Source organism: Chenopodium album, chromosome 3, assembly GCF_948465745.1.
Source record: "Chenopodium album chromosome 3, dcCheAlbu1.1, whole genome shotgun sequence".
NCBI lineage: Eukaryota > Viridiplantae > Streptophyta > Magnoliopsida > Caryophyllales > Amaranthaceae > Chenopodium > Chenopodium album.
In genome coordinates this window covers 68,985,284-69,009,172 of record NC_137836.1, presented here as the reverse complement: position 1 = coordinate 69,009,172, position 23,889 = coordinate 68,985,284, and the positions used below count along the sequence as shown (strand labels likewise).

Sequence of the window (23,889 nt, the reverse complement as noted above, 5' to 3'; positions counted from 1 at the left end):
TTCTCTTCTTTGAAAATCAAAAGGTTGCGAAACCTTTCCTTCTCCTCTTTTTTCTTTCCTCCATATTAAAAACTCCATATTCTTTGTGATTTGAAATTGGTGTGTGATTTGTGATTGAATCTAAGGCTACTATTTGGTGAAGTTCAAAGTTTTATGTTCGATTGGTGGTGCGATTTCGTGATGCGTTCTGGTGGTGGCGATTTTGGTGCGATTTTGTGGCTATTTGGTGCGCGCTGGTGGGGAAATTTTGTGGGCGTTGGTATAGTGATTTAGTGGTGGCTGTTTGGGTGCGATTTGTGCGAGTTCGGCTAATGATGCGGGTGGTTGGTGGGTGTGGTGGGTTCGGGTGGTTGATGACATTCACGAAGAATCCTTCAAAGTTAGGTCATAATTGTAGTAACTGTGTACCTCTTTGGATCGTTATGTATCACCATTAAGGGTGTACATAAACAGAACCGGGCCTGAAAACCGACCGAAACCGAACTTGTTGGGACTAGACCTGTAGATTCAGGTCTGGTTCTGGTTCTTAAAATTCAAGGATTCCGGTTCTGTCCGGATTAGGTCTAAAATTAGGGTTTTCAGGTCCATACCTGAAGCCCAGTAAAATTGTGTTTTAATCCTTCACTTTAATTTTCTGGAAAAAAAAAATGTTCTGAATAAAATTAAGAAATTAGGGTTTCTCTATTAAATATGAGCTATAGAAGTGATAAGATTAAGAGAGATGATGATGACAACAAAAGAGAAATAATATCAATTGAAAGAGCTGGACCGACCTTACCATTATGGTCGAGTTGTTTCGAAGATGGAAGTTACCCAGATTTGCAAAGGGGTTGGATTTGAAGCCATCAAACAATCTGCTTTGGAAGCAATTTATGATATTGCGGTTCGATTAATTAGTGACTTAGGCAAATCAACTTCTTTTTATGATAATGTAGCTAGCAGATCAGAATCCAACCTTTTCGACATTGTTGAGGGTTTGCAAGATTTTTCTGGGTTTTCTGAGAACAATATTGTTAATCAGATGTCTGATTATGTTCGTACAGTTGAAGATATTGAAATCCCTTTTGCACACCCAATTCTAAGGTTTCTTGTTTCTGTCATGAAAAGTTCAAGGAAATTGCAAACTCCAAATAGAGGTCTGTTTGAGGTCCAAACCCGGACCAAACCTGTTTTTCAAGTCTGACCCGGAACCGGACCTGATTCATCAAGTCCGGTCTCCGGTCCTCAAAATTCCCTGATTAGGTCCCGGTCCCAACAAGTCCGGTCCAGGTCCGGCCCGATTTTGAATCGGTGTACAGCCCTAATCACCATAATTATAGATAAGTGTTGGTGGTGAGTAGGATTAGAAGACTTGGAAAAAAAAAAAAGGGAGCTGTGACGGAAGAGTACGGAAGCCGAAATGCATGCTAATTTTTGTACATCACATTGGGCTTTGATGATGGCAAGATATTAAATCATCAATATCTTAGTTGTGATTTTGCCATTTTGTGATAGTTGGCTGATATCTTTAAAAACTGGGCTGATATGATTTTGCCCATGATTTTGTGAAGAAGAGTGAGAAGTGGAGAAAAAGTGAGATGGGAAATAAATATATATTGTATGTCTTAATCATATTAGCCAATAAAAGATACATATCAGCCATTAAAATGAATATATCAGCCAATTGATGTCTGATAGCGGTCAACATTAGTGACATATATATCAGACATTAATAAAAACGTATCAGCCAATAAAACGAATATATCATCCAACAAAAGATACATATGAGCTAACAAGAGGAATATATCAGTCAACAAAAGGTATTTATCAGCCAATCGAAGAAATATATCAGCCAACAATTGAAGCATATCAGCCAACAAAAGGATGAAATCAACAAACAAAAGCAACAGGTAACCAACAGAATAAACATATTGGCCAACAAAACGAAACATATAAGTTAACTATTAAAATATACATATTAGCCAACAAATTAAGTATATCAGCCAACAAATTAAGTATATCAGTCAACTAAAGAAACATATCAGCCGACAAATGAAATATATCAGCCAAGCCAGCCGCACGAAATGAAATTTATGTGCGGGCATCCGCACGCAATAACTTCTCTAAATATAATTATGGTTGAATTTATGCATCGATAAATATAACATTCAAAACTTTTGTTTGCGGTTGGGCTTGTAAAAGAACATACTACCCCCTATAACATAGACTGACTAAACCCTATAATACTAATGAAATAACCCTTGTAACACTAACCAAATAACCCTTTATACATTAACGAAGTAAAACCTAACAACATGTGAAATTTGGTGAAACTTTAAAATAAAACAAAAACAAAGGAAGTGTAACTTTGAGTCAATAAATTACTAGGTTCTAGTAGCCTTACCTCATAGCATTATGCAAACGCCCAACATGGTCGCGTAAATATTCAACCCTAAATGAATCGTCGGCTGAAGTATCATAACTTGCAGCTTGACCTACAACCAATTTCCATTTTAACTATAATTAATTTATAATCAAAACATATTACAGTAATGATAAATTTCAAAATGAAAGGAAAGGAAAAAGAATACCATTTTCATGGATATATATGATAGGATTTTCATAAACATCCTTGTAATACTCCAAAACTCGCTCTAAACCCGATGGTTCATTTGGAAAGAAAGTCTAGGAAAAATAGCATAATTAAGGTGCGATCCATTAATAGATGATGAATATACAAATACAACCAAATCATGAACAAGAAGCTTAATTGACTTTAAACCTTACCTTTTCAGATTGTGCACTCGTATTAAAAACTGTTAAAAAAAATTAATTATTAATAAAATAAAACAAGTTTATTACTATTGGACATACTTCAAGTGGACGAAAAAAAATGTATTATAAAAAATGAAGTTTATTGAATGTTTTAAAAGAAAAGAAATTAAGTAAGGGTCTGTTCTCATACGATTATTTTCAATTCAGTTCAGCTCAATTCAATTCAGCTCCTAATTTCCTTCTCTTATAAAATATTCATTTCAGTTCAGTTTAGTTCAGTTCAGTTGAGTTCTGTCAATGAGAACAGGCCATAAATATAGGCCCTAACACCCCCCCTCAAGTTGGAGCATGCAAGTCACAAATGCCCAACTTGCCAAGTAAATACATGAATTGACTTTTACTCAAAGGCTTGGTAAATATATCCGCTAATTGATCTGTTGTCTTCACATAAGATGGACTAATAATACCATCCTGAATCGCATCACGAAGATAATAACAATCCACCTCAATGTGCTTTGTACGCTCATGGAAAACCGGATTCTTCGCAATATACAAAGCAGATTGATTATCACAAAACAAACTCATAGCACGGGGATGCGAAATACCCAAACTTAGAAGTAGAGCCTTCAACCATTTCAACTCATCAGTAGTTTTAGACATTGAGCGGAATTCGGCCTCTGAAGAAGACTTGGCCACAGTGTCATGTTTCTTAGTCTTCCAGGATACGGGAGAAGCACCAAGAAATACCAATCAGCCAGTGATGGAACGACGCGACAAGGGACAACCCGCCCAATCTGAATCGCACCAACCTATAATATGTAAATCAGAATCGGAACTCAAAAGAATTCCATGACCCGGACATCCCTTCAAGTACCGGACTATACGAAGAGCCGCTTCCCAATGGTCCTGTCGCGGTTGTTGCATAAATTGAGATAAAATATGCACCGCGTATGCCAAATCCGGTCTAGTAAAAGACAAATAAATTAGACGACCCACAAGTCGCCGATACTGCTCTGGATCAGAAAGCAAACAGGATTCTGATTTCGCCAGAGTATGATTCTGCTCAATAGGGGTACCTGCCGGACGAGCACCTAACAGACCAGACTCTGCAATAATGTCAAGTGTATATTTCCGTTGACACCAAAATATGCCCTCCGGACTACGAGTAACTTCAACACCAAGAAAATACTTCAAAACACCCAAATCTTTCATATGAAAACAGTCACTCAAATATGACTTGAATGTTGAAATCGCAGAAGAATCATTACCAGAAATTATCAAATCATCAACATACACCAGAACACTAAGCTGAATAGACCCAGATTGCAGAGTAAAAAGAGAATAATCAGAGTACGACTGCACAAAATCGTACCTTTTCAAAGAGGCGGCCAATTTAGAATACTAACAACGAGGTGCTTGTCGAAGACCATACAACGACTTCAGAAGACGACACACCATATCAGGCTGAGAACCATGAAACCCATGTGGAAGCTTCATATAAACTTCCTCATCAAGATCACCATGCAGAAATTCATTGTGGACATCCATCTGGTGCAATTCCCAATTTTTTGCAGCAGCGACAGCAAGGAAAGCACGAACGGTGACCATTTTAGCAAAAGGGGCAAAAGTCTCATTGTAATAAATACCCTCAACCTGATGATTACCAAAGATAACAAGACGAGCTTTCAATCGCTCTAGTGTGCCATCAGAATTAAGTTTGACTTTGTACACCCATCGACACCCAAGAGCTTTCTTACCCGGAGGCAATTTTTCCATTACCCATGTGCCATTCTTTTCTAATGCATCAATTTCAGTTTGCATAGCCGCCTTCCACCCTTCATGTTGCATAGCCTCCTTGAAATTACGAGGCTCAACCATCGTGTGAATAGCTGCAATAAACACACGGTGGCGCACATAAAATTTATCACAATTCACAAAATGAGCTAAAGGATAGGGAGTACCTGAGGAGCTTGGAGTTGCCGATGAACAGTGAGAGATAGATGGACTAGGTAGAGAAATAGTGTGTGCCGCATAATCCCGGTGCCACCCCGGGGCTTGCCTTGGACGTTGACCACGGTCCAAGACAAGAGAAGAAGAGGAAGAGGAGTCCGGAGCAGCCGTGACAGGGCTGATCGAATCTGCCGACGAAGAAGAGGCCTCGGAGGAGCTGGTAACCGGCTGGGCAGCAAGGTCCTCGGCCAGGTCTGTGTGCATCCCAGACGGCTGCCTGGCAGTCTTGTCCACAGCCAGGTCGTGGCTGACAGGCGTTGCCTGCGGCCTGGTCGCGACAGACTCTGTGTGGGGTGTGGTATGGTGGGTTTCGTGCTCATTAACCACCCCATGACCCCCTGCAGTTTCAGGTACAAGAGAGCTCTCACTCGCCTCCAACACATACTCCAAATCCTCTACATTAGCATATTCGGTTGCCACAACATCACTCCCCACATTAGCATCACTCGATTCCCCATCACGTGTAAAAGGAAAAACAGTCTCGTGAAACTTGATATCACGAGATACAAAAATGTCACCGGTTTCCAAATCAAACAATTTCCAACCTTTCTTCCCATGAGGGTAACCCACAAACACACACTTCCGACTCCTAGGAACAAATTTGTCACCTTTTGCCTTTTGGTTATGGGCAAAACATAAACACCCAAAAACCCGCAACTCATCAAAATTTGGTGGTTTACCGAAAAGAAGCTCAAATGGAATTTTATTGGCTAGCAAAGAGGAAGGAGTACGATTGATTAAATAAACCGCCCCAAGAACACACTCACCCCAAAAAAAATTGGCAAATTTCCTTGAAACATCAATGCACGACTCACATTTAATATGTGTTGGTGTTTACGCTCAACCCGACCATTTTGTTGTGGTGTACCAACACAAGAGGTTTGAAACAAGATGCCATTGTCATTAAAATAGGGAATCATGTGTTTAAATTCGGTGCCATTGTCACTCCGCACACATTTAATATTGACATCAAATTGACATTTAACCATAGCAAAGAAAGAGAAAAAAAAAGAATAAACTTCAGTTTTGTCATTCAATAAATAAACCCAAACACCACGTGAAAAATCATCAACAATCGTTAAAAAATAATGAGCACCACAAGTAGAAGGTGTCTTATAAGACCCCCACAAATCACAGTGTATCATCTCAAAAATACGACTAGCCCTACTATCACTATTGGGAAAACTATCCTGAGATTGTTTAGCTTGTGGACAAATTTCACATGGTTTATTTAAAAAATTGCTACCAGAACTAGCACTAATAGCAGGAACTAACTTGACAATCTTGTCTGACGGATGCCCCATACGACGATGCCATAGCTCGAATGTTGAAGCCTTCGGATCAGTCACCGCACACACTTTAGGAACCCGTCGAAAATAGTAAAGTCCATCTATCCGTTCACCGGCTCCAATCAGGCTCCCCGAGTATTGGTCCTGTATAGCACATAAAGAATCAGTGAATTGGACAAAACAATGAGAATCATCGATAATTTTTGACACAGAAATTAGATTGCAAGTTAATTGAGGAACAAATAAAACATGATCAAGAATAATGTTCTCAGCCAAATACACACGCCCCTCCTTCGTAGCAAGGGCCTTAGCACCATCAGGAAGTCCAACCGGGCAAGGTTGAATAGAGTGGACATCGAATAAGCAAGAATCATCACCGGTAACATGATGAGATGCGCCGGTGTCGATAATTCAAGACAAAGAAATAGACTCACCACTCATCTTATCTTGGTTGTGATTATTCACCATAGTCACTAAAGCACGAACATGTTCAGGTTGTAAAGCAGACAAAGAAGATAGAGTATCATTAGAGAGCAAAGGAAGAGTGTCACCAATAGAGGGGCCCACGGCATTAGCCCGAGAAGGGGGTCTGCCGTGAGTAGAAGATGCAGCAGCGACATCAGGGGAAGCAGGGGACCTGCTGCTGTGCGTGGAGGCTGGTTGTCCCGAAGTGGCTGACCCCCCCTTCTTCCCGTACTTCTCTAGCCACCAATCCGGGTAACCATGGAGCATAAAGCAGCCCGTGGTTTCATGTCCTTTGCGCCGACAGTGGGAACAAAACAACTTCGATTTATCGACCGTCGGAGTCGATTGAATAGGCCTCCGATCAGAAGACACAACAAACACATGAGCATCCTCTTTTTCCTTCCCTTTAGCAATACCACATGAGTGTTTCTCTTGAAGAAACACCTGATAAGCACGATCGAGGGTCGGAGGAGGCTGTTGAGACAACAAATTGGTCCTCACCGCAGCATATTTATCGTCATCAACACCAATTAAAAATTGGTGCAATTTTTCTTCCTCCTTATCAAGCTCATATTTTTTGGCCACATTACAAGTACAGTTGCCGCACTCGCAACCATGGGGAGGTTTAAGGCGATTCAAATCATCAAAAAGACCCATAAGCACCACGTAATAATCCTCGATGGTCATGGATTTGGTCTGCTTGCAACCGGTAATAGCAGCCCTAATTTGTTGTAGCCGAGGGCCGTTTGCCTCACAAAACCTTTTCTCCATGTATTCCCATAATTTCCTTGCTTCTTCAAAATAGGGAAACGTTGCTGCAAGCTTGGAGTCGACAGCCTGCAATATCCAGGAGACCAACATGGAGTTGATCGTCTCCCAATCAAGCATTTTCTTCTTTTCAGTAGGTTTAGAGATTGTTCCATCAATGAAGCCATATTTTCTCCTTGATTTCAATGATAAGGTTATAGCACGAGACCACGCAAGGTAATTATCGCCTTTCAAGACGATATGAGTAATTAGGTTCCCTGGTTGATCACCAGAGCCAAGGTAAAAGGGAGAAGAAGGATCGATCTTGGATTAATCCACCATGATCGAATATTCAACAGAGAAGTATAGAGAATAGAAAATAGAGAATAGAGATTAGAGTGTAGAGAATAGAGAAAAATTTAGAGAGTTAGGGTTTAGAGTGAAATTAGCTCCGATACCATGTCACGAAAATAATTCCGTAGTTTTCATTAGAGTGTAGAGTAGTGTATTTATACAAGTAATTAGGGAACATGAAATAGGCCCGTTAGCTATATGATATGTACACTAAATATAGGCCCTAATAGAGCCCTTCAATAATTTTGACTCATTTTTTGAGAAAACAGGAATTCTGGTGCCAGCATTTTTCTTCATTATTGTAGGGTAATCACCATAAGTTAAGGGGTGCATAAACCTATTACCATACAAGATAAGGTCAAAGTTAGAATTCCAATTAAGATTCATGAATTAACACAAATATAAAGTTATTCTACCGATCAAATTATGGGTAATGCTGTATAGGACTAATACAAGCTTATAACCTTGATAAACAATTCATGTTTATTAAGCGTATTTATGTAATTGATATCTAACTACTGTTAATTCTAATTAGCTCTTCTTTCATTCCTTTTGTTCAAATGCTTTCCCTTTCCCCTGCTTTTCTCTCTTCTCTTTCAACCTTCAAATCTAAATGGCGGAAAATATGCACTTCACTATGACATTGAACTAGATGAAATCAATGGAGATGCTGGTATTAGTTTACGAATGAATGACAAAAATTTCACGCAAATCAATGTAATTAATGAATATATTTCACTAATGTATAGCATTACCTTTCAATTTGTTCATTAAAAATATAATTCAAAAAAATTAATTCTAGTTATCCGGCTATCCCTACATTTTAAAAAGTATGAAAAAAAACTTATAAATAGTGTGAAGATTATTATATCCTTAGAGTGTTTTTGACCTATATGCCCCTATTAATATGATGTTAATTGCCTCTAAGGTTTTCATTGTATGATTTAATAATTTAACTCTTATGAATAGTATTTGCACAATTATATTCTCTAAAATGTTTATTTAGTTTGCTTTAAAAAAATGTTTACTTATTTTATTTGCCCTCATTAATATTAGTTCTCTTTTTTAAACTGTTAAGAATAGTGTAAGAATGTTTATACCTTAAAAATATTTGTTTACATAATTTCCCTCATTATGTTGTCATCTGAAATATAACTTTTTTGTAAACGGCATGTTGTATCGTGCGGCAAGGGTTACTCGAGTTTCTTGGTCAGGGGTTACTCGAGTTTCTCGGTCGGGGTTTACTCGAGTTTCTCGATCAGGGGTACTCAAGTTGCTGGGGTTACTCGAGTTTCTCATTCAGGGATTACTCGAGTTTCTCAGTGCTTACTCGGTCAAGAGTTACTCAAGTTACCGGGGTTACTCGAGTTGTCGGGATTACTCGATATTCTCGGTCAGGGGTTACCCGAGTGCCGGAATTGAAGTTACTCGGTCAAGGCTTAAGTTATTCCTCACTGAGTAACCCCTTGAGTAATCCATGATCTAACCCCTCAAGTAACCCCTGATTGAGTAATCGCTCAAGTAACCCCTGATTGAGTAACCCCTGACTAAGTAATCGCTCAAGTAACCCCTGATTGAGTAACCCCTGATCGAATTACTTGAGTAACCCCTGGTTGAACTCCTTGGATAACCCCTGACCGATACACTCGAGTAACCCCTAACCGAGTAACCCCTCAAGTTACCCCTAACCGAGTAACTCGAGTAACCCTTGACCGAGTAACTCGAGTAACCCCTAATCGAGTAACCCTTGACCGAGTAACCCCCGCCCAAACCCATCAAGTAACCCCTAACTGAATAACTCGGGTAACGCCTAACAAAAAACTCGAGTAACTCTAGAAACTTGGGTAACCCTAACAAAAAAAATCGGGTAACCCATGCTGCATGGTGTTGCCTGCTTCGCCAAAAAGTTGCTGCATCTAAAAAAGTTCCCCATATATGGTTAATTATGGCACACACATTAGTTGCTCTAGTACATGCAAATGTACAATTTATAGTCAGACAACTATAACAATTACAACTTTACAATTTTAATTTATTTTTGAAAATTTTGTCTTTTACCACCTCCAAAAACCCATTTATTGGCTTTTACCACTGCTTTAAAAAATGAAAGTTGGCTTTTATCACCAATCACCTCCAATTAACGAATTTCGTCCATAAATCCGTTATTTGGGCCTACCATGTACACGTTTCACTATATTATTGGGTAAAAATTTTCATAAAAAAAAAAAAAAAAAAAAAAATCAGCCACCAACCGGCTCCCAGCCACCGCGCTCTGGTATCGACTCCCCACCCATCAACATTACCGGCAGCCCAACCCTACACCCATACAACCCCATCGTTTCCACAACCCACCGCACCGTTGCACCACAATGGCAATAACCCAACATTAAGCCGGCGCCAATTTACCAACAGCGGCCACAACTACTACTCACCTTTAACCCCAAACGCACCAGCCACAACCATGGATTCTAACCCCTCCCACTGGATTGCGACCTTCTTTCCACCAATTTCCGACCTCAAAACCTTAGCCATTGTATTTTGACCACCCATAAAGCCCCCTCCTACCGAATTCTGACCACTCTTAAAACCCTAACCACCACCAAATTCGCACTCCTAAAACCTTAGTCATCATCTAATCCAACCCTCTCCTTAGCCAACACCAAATTCAAACCCCTCCCTAGCCCCACATGAAATTACGACCAATTGAGGTGAGTTGATTTCGTTGCCAGCTAGTTAACATGGAAGATCGGGGAAGATGAAGAGGAAACATAAAAAAAGGTGGGCCCTACTAACAGATTCATGGACGAATTTGTTACTTAGTGGTGAAATCCAATTTTTAGAAATGTTGTTGGTGGTAAAATAAAACTTTTTTTATATAGTTGGTAAAAACCAATAAGTGGTTTTTTGAAGGTGATAAAAGTAATAATTTCCTTAATATTATATTTTCAGTGAAACTGTATTATAAGATTATACCGAGTTCTCCTCAGAATTACTATAATTTTATTTATTTTCAATTTTCCATGGTGACTATGTGGAAAAATAATCGGAAAGAGTGAAAAAAAGAAACAACGCTAGAATATAGTAATTCTAGAGGTCCCTATCTAGAAATTCCCTTTCAAATGTTCTTTAATCGAAGTCAAATATTTTTAAATTTCAATTTTCTTTTATAATTTAGAGTATAGTCTTGAGAGAACACAAACTTTAATGGTTTTCAAGGGTCTATTCTCTTTAGCTTAATTTCAGTTCAGTTCAGTTTACCTCCAATCATTTCAGTTCAGTTTAGTTCACCTCCAATCAGTTCATTTCAGTTCCTAATTTCCTTCTCTCATAAACAATTCATTTCAAATCTATTTAGTTTAGTTCAGCTCCAATCAGTTCATTTCACTTCAGCTTAGTAATTAAACCAAAACATTCCCTAGTACCTTTGCACCATAAATAAACGAATAAATAAATAAAACCTAACCATGTTAACCATTTAAGTTTGAGTTCAATTACCAGCCCAATAGAAAATCATAGGATCTTTGACCTGCAAGTATATCTTCCTTTGTGTCCGCGTTAAAGGTGCTAAATGGTAGGAAACTAGGAAAGGAGATTGAACCCAATGAGTCCCCGTTGTTTGGCCTATTGTTGTTTTAATGAATACTACAAGAAGGGGGGGTTGAATTGTAGTATGAGAATTTAGCCAAACTTTTTGCGGAATTAAAATTAAGTTAGCTAAAGGAACTGAAAGATTAACTAAAGGAACTAAAGAATGCAAGAGAGTTTACGTGGAAAACTCCTTGGCCCTAACAAGGAGAAAAACCACGACCACTTGGGATTTTGGGAAAAGAATCTTCACTATAATAGGGAAAATTATCCTATTACAAGCTAAAGACTCAAACTCAAGTTCCTCTACGAACTTGAGACCCTGAGGAACAAGTCACCCAACTTGTTACTCTTCTCTTCTCTTTCTCTCTTCTCACTTCTCTGTTCTCTCTTCTCTTTCTCTTCTCTTTCTCACTTCTCTTCCTCATACACAAACATTCACTCGAACTTCCCCATTCCCCAAATTACAACTCGAAAGATAAACAAACTCTAGTATAAGAACATTAAGAACACTCTAATGAACTTGTGTGGAATTGACACTTGACTCAATTTGAAGCTTGAAAACTTATGTGAGCAAGGGTGAGTTTTTCAAACAGAAGTCAATGGCTATTTATAGATCAACAAACGCTTTGGAAAATTCTCTTTGTGCAGCAATACCATTACGCCACTACTCATACCCACTAAGAAGATCATGTTCCTAAAATTAAGGAAACATGAACTCCTCAATGTGCAAGACCATGACTTGAAGAAAATCATGGAGGAGTAGGCCGCAAGGTTTTAGAAAACGTGGGAGATTTTATTTGCAAAAGATATTTTTAGAAAATCAGAATAAAAATAAAATCCTCTTTTTGTTTGAAAAGATAATCGTTTAGAAAATAACAACTTCCTTAAAATTTAGCTAGCACAAAATTATCTTTTTAGACCAATTCCACACAGATTTTTCGAGTGCAAATTAATATCTTATACTTACATAAATCCTAAAATATAAAAATATATTTAGTCTTCATGTTCTCTGCTGAAGCTTCTACTCCGAGGCTTCTGTTCCTTGGGAGGAACTTCTCTTCTCCAGTCTTCATTTCTGAAGCGCCAGTTCCTGTGAGGGAACTCTTCTTTATGGCTAGCTCCGCTTCTGACCTTCTTGTTCCTCATGGTATTTTTACAAGACACTTCATTCTCCTAGTCTTTGTAACTGAGTACACACTTAAACAATCAAGCACTTATTAGTTTGTAAGTAAGTGAGGTTGTGTCATCATCAAAATCATTAAGTCTAACTATATTCCCCCTTTTTGATGATGACAAACAAACCAAACTTACTTACAAGGAAACAGAGATAATCCATTTTATTCCTAAAGAAAAGAAAATGCAAAAACAAAATTCAATGCATAATGGAACTAATGTTTAAGGAAATAAAAACAATGCATAAATAAATAACTTAAGGAAAAAACTTGTATATACAATATACCTGCTTGTAGAGATTAGGCAGCTTGTGAAGATTTCGAACAGAGACCATAGAATGATTAAATTTCCTTGATAGTTTGCATCCTTTTCCCCCTTTTGGCATTATCAAAAACTAACACACACAAGTATATAGTATACCATAACACAGCACCAACTAGTGGTTTAGTGTTAAGACAAGAAGCATGCATAGAGAGAAAACATTCACAAAGCATATAGGCAAAAGAAACATAGACATTCATCATCCAAAACCGATTAAAAACATCGGCCAAATGTACCAAATTCGCAAGTTTGCCAAAGGAAATTAAAAAGTGCCCAAAATATTACAGACCAAATTAAAAATTGTTCCCAAAAGCAGAGAGAATAAAAGTTTTCATCAACATAAAAGGATTGCAGAGAAAGGTAGGTTATGAAGCAGTGCTCTGGTCATCATCAACAGCAAGATCCTCCAGCTTCTTGCTGATTTGAGACACTATGTCCTTGACAGTGGACTGTCTCCCCTGTTCTGAGCTCTTGACCAGTTCCTTCACAGCAGCATCTAGAGTGAGCACAATCTTCTTCAGTTCCTCCATCTTCACCTTTGACTGCTCTTGCTCCTTCAGCAATTTCTGGAGCATCTCCTTCATCTCCTTGACATCCTCGCTGGGAACCTTAGGTGGGGAACTAAAAGCTGCAAAACCTATTCCTGCAGATGCATGCTTGCCCAGAATAGGAGAGCTTGAGACTTTCTGCAGTTCCTCTTGCACCCCTGAGATATCAATGCAAATGGGGGCAGAGGTCTCCTTTTTCTTCATCAGCCTCAAGCTCTTCCTTTTCTTCCTTCCCCCTGTCTCAATGACCTCTTCCACCTGCTTTTCCTCTTCCTCCTATTGCTCCTGAATTTCCTGAACAACTCCCTCAACCATGCCAGCGACCCTTTCATCTTCCTCCTCAGATGGTGCACTCACTTCCCTAGGTCTAGTCTCCTTTTCTTCCTATACTGCTTCAAAACACCCATCTACAACCCTCAACTTATGGTTTTCAAGGAATATAGGCTGTATGTACTCAGTGTTTTTGAGAGGCAGGGGTTCAACATTAGTTAAGGAGATACCAAAGCTTTCAAATACATAGGTGATTAGGTTTCCATATCCCACCTTCCATCCCTTAGGAACACAGTGGGAAAGGTGTTGAATCATGATGGAGGGAAAGTTGATTTGGATCTTTTTGGCTAGGCAATAGATTAGGATAGAATCAAGCTTTTTGGCACTGTCTCTCTTTTGAGAACGAGGGATTATATCATTGAACACAAATTTTAACAGGATTTTATCAAGAGGGGTTAGGTCATTGTGGTTTATGTAGGTTTCCTCAGGGTCACCACCTAAATACTCCACTATTTCATCAATATTGGCATCAGGAAGAGGGTTCCTTATCACATTATTTTTGAAATAAATATCATAACCAGTATTAGGCACATCAAACAACTCAGCCAAATACATAGCATCAAACTCAATATCCTTCTTAAGCACACAACAACGAATTACACCTTTAGAATACTTAAAGCTTTTACAAAAATCCTTCATAGCATCAACATACATACTCCGATTAAAGCATTAACTCAACAAATTCACCCAATTCTGAGCCTCAAACAAATCTAGCAATTCATAAAGCTTAACAGATCTACACCAAGGTAAATTAAGTGCCAAACCTGTCACAAAGTGGTCACTGATCTTTTCCAGCCTCTTCATGGAAGCAGGCTTGTCGCGATAGTGGACACCCATATCCGGAATGTTCTCGATTTCTTCTTGCATGTCTTCAGCTTTCCTTTTGCGAGAAGTGCTTGAATTAGTGGGAGATTCATGCTTGGAGGCTTCAGGATTTTGTGTTTCCGGGATGATTTCCATGGTGATTTCTTGGGTAGGGTTTGTATTTGTTTCGGCTTCAATTTGGGTTTTTGGAGAGGTAGACATTGGAGAGTAATTTTGATCGGAAAGATGAGAGAGAAGGTAATTTTTGTGTGGTGTAAATTTTGGTGAGTCTGACATCTTATATGGTGGAGGTAAATTGGTGAAGTGAGGTGTCGTTTGGGAGGTAAAGTGAATTTAGTTGATTTGACACTCATATTTATTGCTTAGGGAAACGCAAACCGTGTTTCAAGAGAGTAGTGTAAGTGGGCTACTTTTTGAACAAAAGATAATGATGAAATTAGATGCATTCATCCGATTTATTTGTGTTTAGATAAAAAGAATTTGGAATTTTGAAAGATAGATAAACACAACAATTTTATCTTTTGAATATTATCAGTAAAGAACACTTGCAAATACAACTTGATACACGGAACAAATCAACAAGGCTCATGCAACCAATTTTGGACTTTTCATATTCTATGTCTTTCAAATTTACATGCCCTTAGTAAATATTACTCCTGCTTACAACCTGTCTTAACTATGTAATTAAACATATAACACTTGTGCACAGTATACAACAGATTAAGCATGTCAGTTTGAGCTTCATACTTGAGGGAACTTGATGCATTTTTCTCAGTATAACTTAATCATCCCAAGTTCCATTCTCATCTTCTCATGCCTTTCTCTATTCAAGGGTTTTGTTAATATATCTGCAATTTGATTGTCAGTTTGGCAGAAATCTAATTTAATCAAACCCTTTTCAACATTATCCTTAAGGAAATGATGCCTTATATGAATATGCTTAACTCTTGAATGATGGACTGGATCTTTAGATATGCAAATTGCACTAGTGTTATCACGTACAGTAGATAGTAATGCAATTAAATTTAATACCAAAGTCACGTAACTGTTGCTTTATCCAGAGGACTTGAGAGCAACAAGCAGCTGCTACTACATACTCAGCCTCTGCAGTAGACAATGCAACAGTATTTTGTTTCTTGGAACCCCAAGAAACTAGACAAGAGCCAAGGAACTGAACCATACCTGAGGTGCTTTTCCTATTGACTAGGTCACCTGCATAGTCAGCATCTGTGAATCCTTTAAGCATAAAGTCATCACTTCTAGGATAGAACAGACACAGTTCATCTGTTCCTTTGAGGTATCTCAAAATTCTCTTAACAGCCGTTAAATGTGATTCTTTAGGATTAGACTGAAATCTAGCACACAATCCAACACTAAAAGAAATGTCAGGCCTACTGGCTGTTAGATATAGCAATGAACCAATCATACCTCTGTAAGTGGTTTGATCCACACTTGTTCCTTGTGGATCCTCATCAAGTCTTGTTGCTGTTCCCATAGGTGTATGATTTGTCTTGGCATTCTCCATGTTGTACTTCTTCAGAAGTTCCTTGACATACTTCTGTTGGTGAATCATTATTCCTTCAGCTGTTTGCTTTATTTGAAGTCCAAGGAATAAATTTAATTCACCCATCATGCTCATCTCAAATTCACCACCCATTAGCTCAACAAAGTACTTGCACAAACCATTGTTAGTAGCACCAAATATAATATCATCTACATAGATCTGCACAACTAACAAATCAGTTCCTCGAGATTTAAGAAAAAGAGTTTTGTCTACTTTTCCTCTTTTGAAATCATTTTTCAGTAGGAACTTTGAAAGCCTTTCACACCAGGCTCTTGGAGCTTGTTTAAGCCCGTAGAGAGCTTTATCAAGCTTAAAAACATGATTTGGAAATTTTGAATTTTCGAAACCTGGAGGTTGTTCAATAAACACCTCCTCATTTAAGAAACCATTTAGAAAAGCACATTTCACATCCATTTGATAGAGTTTGAAACCCATAGAAGAAGCAAAAGCCACTAGGATTCTAATAGCTTCTAATCTAGCTACAGGAGCAAAGGTTTCATCGAAATCAATACCTTCCTGTTGGTTGTAGCCCTTCACAACCAATCTAGCCTTGTTCCTTACTATGGTGCCATGTTCATCAAGCTTGTTCCTGAACACCCATTTGAGCCCAATTAATTTCTTTCCCTTAGGCTTTGGCTCAAGGTGCCAGACCTTGTTCCTTTCGAACTCATTGAGTTCCTCTTGCATGGCCACTATCCAATCTGCATCTCCCAAGGCTTCTTGATGATTTCTTGGTTCTAGAATGGACAGAAATGCATGGAATGCGCAGTAGTTCCTCATTTGTGATCTTGTTTGCGTTCCTTTTCCTATATCACTTATTATGAGATCAGTTGGATGGGAACCTTGATACTTGAATGGCCTGGGTTGAAATTCCCTTGCTGGAACTCCAATTTGAGGAGCTTCTGGTTCTGTTCCTTCTGCTTCTTCTGCTTGTTCCTCATTCACCTGTTCATCTGGTTGAGGAACCTCTCCATTTTCTTGATGTTCCTCTTTTGGAGCAGGCTGCTTTTCTTTGGTTTGCTTTTGGGTCTCTTCTTCATCCCTGTCTCTTATCAATCCAATTTCAAAATCATTATCATCTTCTTGTTCCTGTACACTCACAAACTGGTTAACTTCATCAAAGATTATATGAATGCTTTCCTCAACACACATTGAGCTTTTATTGTAAACTCTATAAGCTTTGCTATCAGAGGCATATCCTAGAAATATGGCCTCTTCACTTCTTTCATCAAATTTCCACCATTGTTATGTACAAAGCACTTATAACCAAAGGATCTAAGATGAGATATGTTTGGCTTTCTTCCCCTGAATAGTTCATAGGGAGTCTTGTTGATGATACTTCTGATTGTTACCTTGTTAAGGATGTAACATGTTGTATTCACGGCTTCAGCCCAGAAGTTCCTTGGCAATCCACTTGCAATCAGCATCGTTCTAGCCATTTCCTCAAGGGTTCAATTCTTCCTTTCTACAACTCCATTCTGTTGGGGAGACCTTGGAGCTGAGAAGTTATGATTCATGCCATTTTCCCTGCAAAACTCATTGAATCTTGAGTTCTCAAATTCAGTTCCGTGATCTTATCTGAGATGGACTATGGAGTGACCACTGATTTTTTGTATTTTCTTGGAAAAAGCAACAAACTCGTTAAAAGTTTCATCTTTACTAGCAAGAAAAATAACCCAAGTGAATCTAGAATAATCATCAACAATAACCCAAACATATTTCTTGCCACTCCTGCTTTGAATTCTCATGGGACCACACAAATCCATATGGATTAATTCCAAAGGCTTTGTAGTGCTCACCATTTTCTTCAATTTAAAATATGAGCGAACATGCTTGCCTTTCACACATGCATCACAAACTTTGTTCTGTAGGAACTTGATAATAGGAAGTCCCACAACCAAGTTCCTTGACCTTAGCTTGTCCAGTAATGAAAAGCTAGCATGTCCAAAACGTTTATGCCATAGCAGGGGATCATCTTCAACAACACTCAGACATGTAAGGTTGTTCCTTGGGATTAAGTTGAGGTCAACTGTATAAGTGTTCCCTCTTCTAGTTCCTTCTAAAACAACCTTTCCTGACTTGTTGTTGATGATGTTGCAAGAGTCAGAAGTAAAACTTACAGAATTTCCTATATCACAGAATTGTGATATACTGAGCAAATTGTGCATTAAGCCCTCGACCAGGAACACATTATCAATGGAATGAGATTTTGATCTACCAATTTTGCCCTTTCCAATGATCTCGCCCTTCTTATTATCCCCAAAGGTTACTGTTCCTCCAGGGCAGTCTTCTAGTGAGAGGAATTTTGATTTATCACCTGTCATATGCTTTAAACAACCGCTGTCGAGATACCACGAGTTGTTCCCCCTCACTAGGACCTGCAAGAAAACTAAGCATTAGGATTAGGAACCCAGGTTTCCTTGGGTTCCTTAGACGTGGATGCAATATCAGTTTTCTTTACCCACACTTGTTTTACATTTCTTTTATCAGCTTTTTCTCTTATCCTACACTGTCCATAGAGATGTCCAGTCTTACCACAAAAAGTGCATACCTTCATGCTAGGAAGCTCAACATATTTCTTTTGCTTACCTTTCTTGGTCATATAACCAAGGCCTTCAGTTCTTTTTCCTTGAGCTTCAGCTATCCACTTAGGTATGACTTTTGGGTCAATACTTCTATCCTTTCTAGCTTTCAGTTCCGATTCAAGTTGATCCTTTTGGGTTTTTAAAGTAGAAAGCTCATTTTTCAAGTTTTCAAAATCAACATTGAATTTAAGCAGCTGATCGCTTGAGGAACTGCTAGAACTGATATCAGAATTCATGAGCTTATACCGAGTTAGTTCAACATTCAGAAGAATACTTTCATTCTTAATTCTATCAGCTATCTCAGTTATGTGTTTGTATTTAAAATCAAGTTCTCTTAGTTTGCTTTGAGACTTGGCATAGGCTGTTTCCAACCAAGCACCATGTTCTTTGCAAACCTTAAGAGCTTTTTCACATTTATTCAATTTCACACATGTATCTCTAAAGAATTCTTCTTCCTCTAGACATATATCAATTAAGACATCTTTAGAGAGAGTTTTAAGCTATTTAGGATCAAAAAATACCTCTTTCTGGAGTTCCTCAAGGTAAGCCTTTTCATCATCTGATTTGGCCATTAAACAGAGATTGGCTGTCTCCTCTTCTGGTTGGTCATCATCTTCTTCTTCACTTTCTGAGTCTCCCCAAGCTGCTATCATGGCCTTCCTCATGTTTGACTTTAGATAGTTTGCTTTGCTGAATTTTTCTCTTCCCTGTTCCTTAGCCTTTCCTTTCCCTTTATCATTTTCCCAAAGGGGAAAGTCTCTGATAAAGTGATCTGGAGATCCACACTTGTGGCAGTTGTAGTCAGGCTTTGGATTTGAGGTCTTTTTCCTGAAGTTCCTTGAGGTTCGACCTTTCTTGAACATCTTTTTAAATCTTCGCACGATTAGGGCAGCCTCATCCTCGTCCACTTCTGAGTCTTCCTCCTCATCAGCCTTAAGAGCCAATCCCTTGTTCCTCATGGGTTCATTGTTGACTCCAAGGTGTAGCTCATGAGTCATGAGAGAAACTGCTAGTTGTTCAATATTGAACTTGGTAAAGTCCTTCGTTTCCTGAAGGGTTGTCACCTTAGCTCTCCACCTCTCATCTTGTGGAAGACTTCTAAGAACCTTCCTAACCTGCTCATCTGTAAGAATCTGTCTACCAAGGGAAACCAACTCATTTATGATGTTAGTAAAACGGGTTAGCATCTCTTGAATGGTTTCCTTAGGCTGCATTTCAAATCTTTCATACTTAGACATAAGTAGATCGATTTTTGAACGTTTAACCTCATTAGTTCCTTCATGAGTAATCTGCAGCAAATCCCAGATTTCCTTAGCGTTCTTGCACCCCATAACACGATTGTGTTCGTGAGGTCCAAGTCCACAGTGGAGCAATTTCACAGCCATAGCATTTATTTCCATTTTATCAAAGTCCTCTTTTTCATATTCAGACATAGGCTTAGGGATTACCTCGTTCTGAGCATTTGTTTTGGTGACTTCGAAATCACCAACCTCGATGACCCTCCAGACTTGGTAGTTCTCTGCCTTGATAAAGATCTCCATGCGGTTCTTCCAGTAGGTATAGAACTTGTCGTTGAACATAGGAGGCCTCTGTGTTGAGTATCCTTCCTCGAGCTTCTCATGAGTATTCATTTTCTCCAAGACCTTTCTTCTTCAGGGTTGCCTGATTTTCCTAGAAGTTAGGCTCTGATACCAATTGTTGTTTTAATGAATACTACAAGAAGGGGGGGTTGAATTTTAGTATGAGAATTTAGCCAAAATTTTTGCGGAATTAAAATTAAGTTAGCTAAAGGAACTGAAAGATCAACTAAAGGAACTAAAGAATGCAAGAGAGATTTTACGTGGAAAACTCCTTGGCCCTAACAAGGAGAAAAACCACGACCATTTGGGATTTTGGGAAAAGAATCTTCACTATAATATGGCAAATTATCCTATTACAAGCTAAAGACTCAAACTCAAGTTCCTCTACGAACTTGAGATCCTGAGGAACAAGTCACCCAACTTGTTACTCTTCTCTTCTCTTTCTCTCTTCTCACTTCTCTGTTCTCTCTTCTCTTTCTCTTCTCTTTCTCACTTCTCTTCCTCATACACAAACATTCACTCGAACTTCCCCATTCCCCAAATTACAACTCGAAAGATAAACAAACTCTAGTATAAGAACATTAAGAACACTCTAATGAACTTGTGTGGAATTGACACTTGACTCAATTTGAAGCTTGAAAACTTATGTGAGCAAGGGTGAGTTTTTCAAACAGAAGTCAATGGCTATTTATAGATCAACAAACGCTTTGGAAAATTCTCTTTATGCAGCAATACCATTACGCCACTACTCATACCCACTAAGAAGATCATGTTCCTAAAATTAAGGAAACATGAACTCCTCAATGTGGAAGACCATGACTTGAAGAAAATCATGGAGGAGTAGGCCGCAAGGTTTTAGAAAACGTGGGAGATTTTATTTGCAAAAGATATTTTTAGAAAATCAGAATAAAAATAAAATCCTCTTTTTGTTTGAAAAGATAATCGTTTAGAAAATAACAACTTCCCTAAAATTTAGCTAGCACAAAATTATCTTTTTAGACCAATTCCACACAGATTTTTCGAGTGCAAATTAATATCTTATACTTACATAAATCTTAAAATATAAAAATATATTTAGTCTTCATGTTCTCTGCTGAAGCTTCTACTCCGAGGCTTCTGTTCATTGGGAGGAACTTCTCTTCTCCAGTCTTCATTTCTGAAGCGTCAGTTCCTGTGAGGGAACTCTTCTTTATGGCTAGCTCCGCTTCTGGCCTTCTTGTTCCTCATGGTATTTTTACAAGACACTTCATTCTTCTAGTCTTTGTAACTGAGTACACACTTAAACAATCAAGCACTTATTAGTTTGTAAGTAAGTGAGGTTGTGTCATCATCAAAATCATTAAGTCTAACACCTATATATAAGATTAAAATAAAATCAGATTAGACAAATAGAACTTATAAAAATGTAAATCTAATTAATTAGCAATAGCATGCCAATGAATTTTATGAGGTTCATAATAGTATATGAGAATAAGGGTGTGTTCTATCACTTGTTTTTTGTTTATCTGATCTTATCAGAACTTATTAAAACTAATTTTAGTTGTAATTTGAACTTAGGTAATCCTTATCAGAACTTATTTTTCCTAAACTGAAATTATCTGAACTTATTAAACCTTAAATAAGTAAAATAATGTGAACATAACAAACCCTAACACTTTATTTTTACGAGCAATGGAAAATGTGGAAGAATTATATTATGTAGCATACCTTGTACTTATCCTTATAGAGCTTAACAGTATATCCATGAGCTAGCAATATATGGTGAGCAGCAATATATGGCTCCGTAGTCGAGTTTCCTTTAGTACAATTGATAAATCCAAAGGGGGAAGAGCATCTACTTGGAGGTCTATTACCAACATCATAACCACCAAAGACGAAGATATTCGCTTCATTGAAAGTTGTCCAATGCCAAACCCTATCACCAAATTCTCTAAAACAAACATCTGCGTATGACGTAAAGTCTTCTCTGCATAAGTAGATAAATTGATTACCAACAGTTTTAGATAAATTTGATCATCGTTATTATGCACTTTTTTTTATATGCAAACTTTAAATAAGGTGGGTTAAAATAAATAGTCAGAACATATAAAATCAGTCTAAAAGAATCAAAAGTTACATAGATATACAGTAAAGTTACCTTTTTTTAAAGAATAAATTAATAAATTGCACAATATTTAAAATAGAGGAAAGATATTTAAGGAATAAAAACGTTGTTGGGGTGGTTGAAAAAAGAGAAAGTGAGTGAAAATTTGTAAGAGATAGAAATGTAACGTACTATATGAAATTATTCAAAATGAAAAAAAAAATGAAAATATTAATAAAAAATAATACTACTTCGTATGAAACAGGAATTTTTTTGAAATCTTATTCACAAGTACATACATGATCCTAGGGTTGAGAAAACCTTCATACTCATCCTCAAGAACTTGTGGCAAATCGGTGTGCAAAAGTGTAACATGTGGTTCAATTCCTGCAAATTGAATTTGAAACCTTACTCAACAAAGTTACCAACAAGACTATTTATACAATTATACTACCTTTGTTTTTTATTATGTGCAACAAAAAGGTATTATTTATGAGATAAAAAATATTTCTTTGTTGCACATAATAAGAAACGGAGGTAATAGTTATTTTTACTAAATATCTACAATATAACTTGTAACATATTATGTACCGTGACTGATGAGTTCATTGATGAGATTGTTGTAGAATCTTAAACCTTTGGGATTAATAGCTCCTCTGCCATCTATAAAATAAAAAATAAAATCAACATTTTGAAACATTTGAAATGGAATACACATACTGGCAAAGTCGCAATATTTAACGATGGAGGGATTACTTTACTACATATGTGATTGTATTATGTTATAGAGAATTTTTTTAATTTCAGTTAAGTGCTAGAATATGTAATCTAATTAATCAAGGTTTTTAAAAAAAATTAGAATAATTAAACAACATTATCTCATAAACATAAAACAATAAGATTAAAAAGAAAAACAATACTCCCTCCGTTTTTTAATTGCATCACTTAGGAATGCATAAAGTTTTAGAAAAGTAATATAATATTGTGAGTGGGTTAAAGAGCATCCACAAAGGCTAGCTACAAGTACTTGTAGCTAAGGGTTGCTACATCATTATTTTTCAAGCTACATAATTCAAGCTATCGCTACAATGGCAAGCTATTTCTTTTATAATTTTATTCTGTCTAACATGATAACACAAAATAAATAAATATATTAACAAATATATTATATATATTAATCAAATAAATATAATAGTATTGAGTGGAGTGAAACTATATAGCTCTATGTAGTTTAGCTTAGATACAAGAGGTTATAGCTCCACAATGATTAGCATATATCTAATAATTATTTGTAACTGCTATAAGTTCCTTATGCACAACCATTGTGGATGCTCTTATAAATTATTATAGTAAAAGTAAGATGGAGATCATAAAAGAGAGAGTATATGAGACATAATATATATTTTTATTGTTTAATTGAGGACTATGAAAGAGAGAAATAATAAAATAATTTGAATATGGTTTAAAAGTAAGAGATAGAAATGATAAAATATTGTACAAAGTAAAATATAAAAGTCATGCATTAAAAAAAAAAAAAAAAAAAAAAAAAAAAAAAAAAAAAAAAAGGAGGTAACCAGGGAGTATATAGCAACGATCGTAAAAAAAAAAACACTTAATAAAAATACTTCGTATATAAAAACAACCCGTTTCTTGGAGTAGTTGTTTTGTTAGTT

The 23,889-nt window shown here is 37.3% G+C and overlaps 1 pseudogene; it reads right to left on the bottom strand.

Moving 5' to 3' along the window:
• Positions 1-1,655: 1,655 nt before the first annotated feature.
• The window catches only part of LOC145625267 (uncharacterized), a 30,907-nt pseudogene continuing 8,673 nt past the window's right edge, over positions 1,656-23,889 (bottom strand).